The sequence below is a fragment of the Culex pipiens genome, chromosome 3 (genome assembly GCF_016801865.2).
Source record: "Culex pipiens pallens isolate TS chromosome 3, TS_CPP_V2, whole genome shotgun sequence".
Taxonomy (NCBI): domain Eukaryota; kingdom Metazoa; phylum Arthropoda; class Insecta; order Diptera; family Culicidae; genus Culex; species Culex pipiens.
Window position 1 is genome coordinate 109,608,000 of NC_068939.1, and position 6,000 is coordinate 109,613,999.

At 37.3% G+C, this 6,000-nt stretch overlaps 1 protein-coding gene across 3 annotated transcripts in view; it reads right to left on the bottom strand.

The window, feature by feature from the left end:
• LOC120423443 (uncharacterized) overlaps positions 1–3,164 on the bottom strand; it is a 57,629-nt gene extending 54,465 nt beyond the window's left edge. The window contains exon 1 of one of the 3 annotated variants that reach the window (XR_005606241.2): positions 2,992–3,164. The gene's annotated coding sequence lies outside the window, so the exon portion shown is untranslated. The remainder of the gene's footprint in view (positions 1–2,991) is intronic. The other 2 variants (XR_008212455.1, XM_052710140.1) reach the window with 2 other exon arrangements.
• Positions 3,165–6,000: the final 2,836 nt, after the last annotated feature.

Sequence of the window (6,000 nt, forward strand, 5' to 3'; positions counted from 1 at the left end):
CACTAAAGTTTTCAAACCAATACAATAGCGTCAAAATTGAGAAAATTCTCTAAAACTTTCTCTAAGAAAGTATTGTGCTATCTTGCCCCTGTCAAAAGATACAGCGTCCTCAAAACTCGTCGAAAACGTGTTTTTTACTCGGAAATCACGTTTTAGACGAGTTTTAATGACGCTGTATCTTTTGACAGGAGCAAGATAGCACAATACTTTCTTCGAGAAAGTTTTAGAGAATTTTCTCAATTTTAACGCTATTGAATTGGTTTGAAAACTTTAGTGGAAAATAAAAATGATAAAAATCAAAATGTAAAAAGAGGGTTTTCCCATACTAATTCCCATACAAAATTGAAATGCAATGCGCAAAGTGTGGATGCAACCAATCGCTCCCAAATTTCAGGGAGTTGTTTAGGGGCCTAAAAGCAACCGAATAAAACATGTTCTGAAAAATCGACCATCTCGAGCCATCCTATTGTATACTTTTCTAAACCCCAAAAAATCTAGTACTTTGTTCGGAAACAACATCAAGTCTGTTTGTCCCATCGTTGCATTTCTACGCATAATTGTCCTACCAAGTATTTTCTTTCACGGAATCATTAGTTTTTCAAGAATGCTGTATAGCAAGAGGACAACAACTCAGAATGATAAACTGCTAACTGGGGTGATTAGGGACGTATAGGGCGAACAGAATAATTATGCGTAGAACTACAATCGGTCAAAGAATTTCAATCGCCTTTTTATCAGTTGTACTTTTTTGAACCTGGGACAATTATGCATGGAATGGCATGAATATCAATCCTTTTAATTTAATTGATATTATATCCATTCAACTGATCCTGATCCCCACATTCGAAAAGTGCACGAGCTACAAAAACGTCCAACGGTTTATTATTATGCAAAATTTGCTAAATTCTCCAAAACAAAATACTTTCAAAAGCATACAATTAAGTTTTACAGCTTAAGTCTGATAACTCATGAAGAATACATGCAAACCCCTCATTTTTATTTATTTTTTGTCTCCTCTACAACATTGTAAAACATTAGTAGAAGAGAATGGGGAGACTTGATCCACTTTTTTTTTATCGCAAATAGCTCTCTCAAATTATCACAACCTCATGAAATTTTTGCATGAGTTGAAAGCTTAAAAAATCAACTATTTTGGCTGATAAGGGTATTCGATCAAATGAGTTCTTTGAATAATGCCAAACGTAAAAAATATAAAACGGCATTATTAAAATATTAGACGTAACTCCCTAAAGACATTTTTTAAATACAGTACTTGTTCGGTAACTGGGCTGAGAACGTAGCCGAATGCTGCTCGCTAACTGGGCTGAACGAAAAATAACGAGGGAACCACCGATGCATAATACTTTTCTGTTGAAATATAAAAATAAAAGTTACTCAAATTTATTTACAATGCTTACTTTTCTTATTTCTTTAATTGTGACTTGAAATTAAATAAAAGTTTGAACAAAGTTTTTTTTTTATTGAACAGGCTTTTGGCATCCATCTACCCCTCGGTCATATCAGTTTGTTTTGGTTTTTTGACGGTTGCCTGCTTTTCAACTGGGCTACAGCCCAGTCATCGAGCGCCCAGTTAAAAAGCAGCCCAATTAAACAACGCCCAGTTACCGAACTACTCTACACATAACAATTTTTTTTGGAATCAGCGAATCGGACGTCCAATTTGCCATCTAAATCTATCTCTTTTCGATTCGTAAACAGAGACCAAAATAACCCCTAAAAAGCAAAGTATCACGGAATTCGAAGACAACTTCGAGGTTCGAGGCAACTTGTTCAGATTTCGTGTGAGTTGGCGAAGAATGACACGTGTGCAAACACTAATTGTATCATTACAACTTAGTATTGTTTCATTTTTGATAATCAACAACTACGGACAACGGTCTGAATAGGGACAGCACGTTTAAGAGCACTTAAAAGCTTCAAATTTGGAAATAAATGCACACATTTTGTTGCACTGATGACGATACTATCTTCTTGATTTTTTTGTATTCGTTTTCGTTCAAAACTAACTTGTGTCTTCATCTCATCTTTTTTATCAGTTTCCAATTCCAGAAGGCTTCAAACTCTATATTACTCAATAAAACATAAAATATTGTTGCTGGTGCTGTTCTTCTTCCACCTCCGCAAACACTACTGCACTAAATCATAACAACAAATCTTTTTACGATGCGTTTTCCACGCACCTCTGCAGCTGCAAACATAAACAAACAGCCGCCGCAACCAGGCCAGAACCCATTCACAAGTGCCCAAGATGCTGACTGCTCACTTCGGCCACATGTGCCCTGCGCGCGGTTACAAAACCATCTTCGTTGTAAAGTTTACGCTTTGCCCCCTTTCACTGCCTCCACACTCTTTCTGGACTCGATATAATTAGTGTCGACAGTCGGAACTGAGTAATTTCCGTGCGATCTAAAAATAGCCCACCCCCACGACTCTCCCTTTGAATGGGAGGTTGCACCCAAATCTGATCTTCCTGTGGCGTCGCGACGCCAATTTCACCTTGATCCCGACCGTTCACCATTCACGAGTTTGCACGCTTTCACGGGTGTTTGTGCATCTGCCACCACTTGCCGCCACCGCGCACAAATTTGCTAATAATTTTTATCTGCTCTTTTCTTTTTGCATGTTGTTTTGCTTTTCCAAAATTAAAAACCGAAGAATTTTGGCCACTCTGCCACCCTCGCGAGCGCACACACGCAATCGTATTTGGTGGCCGATTTCAACACTCTATAAATAAATTATAAAATCGCCGCACGATTATGAATTGGTCTGGCCACGAGATCACAAGCCACACGACAAAAGCAATTTCACGAAATATAATATCAAACAACCAGCACCCAAAAACAACGGCTTCACGCAACAAAGAACACGTCCCGAGGTCTTCCAAAACTCCCCCAATTTTCGCCAATCCACGGAACGCCCTCCCTCCGCACGATCGCTCTTTTATTGGCCTTAAATCGTTGTTGATATTACCGAGCGATCGTCGATCGACTGGATCGATCGATCGTTACACCAACACTCGAACTCGCTGCGTGGAATCTCGCGGCCACTAACCGTACGAATCGATTGCTTCCGCCGCCGGGATCCAAAACCAAACTTTGCTTCCTATGTGTAATCCCCGGCCACTCACTCACGACTCACGGACTCCGATCTTGGTCTGGTTTGGTTTGGTTGACTTGGTCGGCTATGTACGGTACACACAACACAGGGAAGAGAGCGATTATGGACCACGAACGACGTCAAGTGAGCAAACCGCACGAGAATCTCGTGAATTTGCTCACTCACCGCACAAACATGGCTGGGGACGATCGTAATGAAGAGAGGAGAGTGCAATTTGCTTGGCTGGATGAAAACATGTGGAAGAGACGCGATTGCGCGACGGATGATCGTGCTTTGTTGACTAAAAAACGTTGCTAACGATAGGTAACCTATAAGCTTAGTAGCGTCGTTCAACGGAAGCTGGACAGTTAGGGACATTCTATGGGAAACGTGACAAGACTTGTGATTTTTTAACCACCATGCGACTCCATGAAATATATTGCACTATAGCAATTAGAAGGAGACGCATGATGTCTTATCATTTAAAATCATCTGTGCGATTTTTTTTCTATCAATTTAATGAAAATGATATCCAATTTAAAATGTGAGTCACAGTTGGATAGGAATTTGTTAGGCCGTTCAAAAGGGTCAAAAACTTTGAAGATCTAAGGGTTTCAGTGCCCAAATTTTTCTTTCGATTTTTTTTTTATTTCTCGTGGAGTTTCACAAGGTCGTTTTGCTTTTGTGGCAATTATGAGGTCATGATTCGATTGTCCGAAGCCTTTCGAACTTGGGATAATTGAGGCTTTAGATCAGGGGTGCTCAAAGGTTTTTAATGGTGGGCCAATTTTATAGCTCACACGAGCTTGCGGGCCAAATGCGAAAAAAACGTTTATTTGAAAGAAAAAATACGGTATTTCAATCTATAAAAATAATAAGTACACGTTTATTGAAATTTTATGTATTCTTTTGACGTCATTTTTCGTAATTTGGTTATAATAGCACAATAAAAGTGACAAGACTTGTGATATTTTGGCAGTACGCGGCCGAATGGTTACGCTGTCCGCTTTGTAAGCGGATGATTCTGGGTTCGATTCCCATCTGCTGCAACCTTCCATCGGATGAGGAAGTAATATGTCGGTCCCGGCCTTGGTTGTTAGGCCGTTTAGTCATTCCAGGTGTAGGAGTCGTCTCCATGCCATAAGTACAAACAACACACCAAACCAAGCCTACTCCGATGGAATCGCTGGCGGCGGTTGGACTCGCAATCCAAAGGTCGTCAGTTCAAACACTGAGGCGGAAGGTTCCTTGGAGTAGAAAGAGGTTTGGGTACTCTCCCCATTCAAGCCTTCGGACTCCTAGGTTCGAGCAGAAACTTGCAATAGAGACCACAAAAGACCCGGTGGTCGTTAATGTGGATGGTTTGATTTTTTTTTTTTTTTTTTTGAGCACAGTAATTAAATTTTTCCAACCATTATTATTATTAAAATTAACAAACCCCAAAAATATTTTAAAAATATTCATAAGCTTTTGATTTTCATGCTTCATCAAACATTGAAATCCGGTTACACAATATTTTAGTAAGAAGTTTGTATCCACGGGCTGAGCAAGGTCGATGGATGGTAAAGCATTTTATGCCTGAAGACAATCATTATTATTATTATTTTATTATTTTAGAAGAAGTTACACAAACTCGTTCGTTGTTTTTCGACACAAACTTTGTAAAATAGCGCAATTTTAATTTTAAATAAAGTGCAACTATTATGATAAACTATGGAAAAAAATCACCAATCAAATCAATTTTGGTCTGCCTGTTTCAGATGTCAAGCACTCAGATTCATGACCCAAATTTCGCAAAGTAGAAAGAAGTAGAAAAATGTTTGACTAAAATTTTGATGTGAATGTGAAATTGTCTTATATACTTAACAACATAATATATATTTCGAGTAATCGAAATATAGATAAATCATTGATTTGTACTACAAAAACAAAAATGGTTCACAATAAAAAGTTAAAACTAAACCTTTTTTTTTAGAATTACCAAATCACTTTATTGGACCATTTTACATGATCTTCAAAAACTGGTCCGCGGGCCATACTTTGGTCACCCCTGCTTTAGATAATCTTATCTGGACTGTAAAACCAATGAATGGATTTTCATCAAAATCTTTGAACTGTTTGAGGACCTTCAGTATGTTTAAACATTATTTTTTCTACATTTTTAAAAATATACTTTAATTTTTCAAAAAGATTCAGATTTTGTATTGCAAAACTAAAGAATTTGAAATGAAGAAAATTTTAGTGAATTCCGATTACAATAAGAAACACCATTCTAAATTTTATCGTTTCCATTTTTTTTAGATTTCTGAGGCATTGGACAGACATGTTTGAGAGATGTCTGTGTGTTTTGTATTTTTTTTTGTTTACTTTTTCGTTTTTATTTCTAAACCCACTCTTTCAAAAAGCGCAAAAAATTTAAATAAATATAAAAAAGGCATAGTTACAACATTTGCATGGAAAAAGGTTTTAATATGCATTGTGCTTTAGTTCAGTTGTTTTGCAATCATTAGTTTTCCAAAAATGTAAGATTTGACGAAAACAAAAAAAAATTGCGAAAAAAAAACTGTTTGCGACAGTGAACATCAAAAATTTTCAAAAATCTAAAAGATTTTTAAAACAACCAAAACATGCTTAAAATGATTCTAAACGCAGGAGAATGAGAATGAGAGAAATGCATGATTCAGCTGATTGGAACCATCCATAAACCACGTGGACTGGGGTATATTTTTATATTTTTTCGAAAAAATCCATTGTTCAAAACATGTTTTTATTTACAGGTGGCTAACGGCTGACAATTTCATTGGTTCGAAGGTTGTTTATATGGTTTTTTGGTGCGCCGAATCGAATGAGAACATTGCCGTAAGGGTTTGTTCAAAAATTACG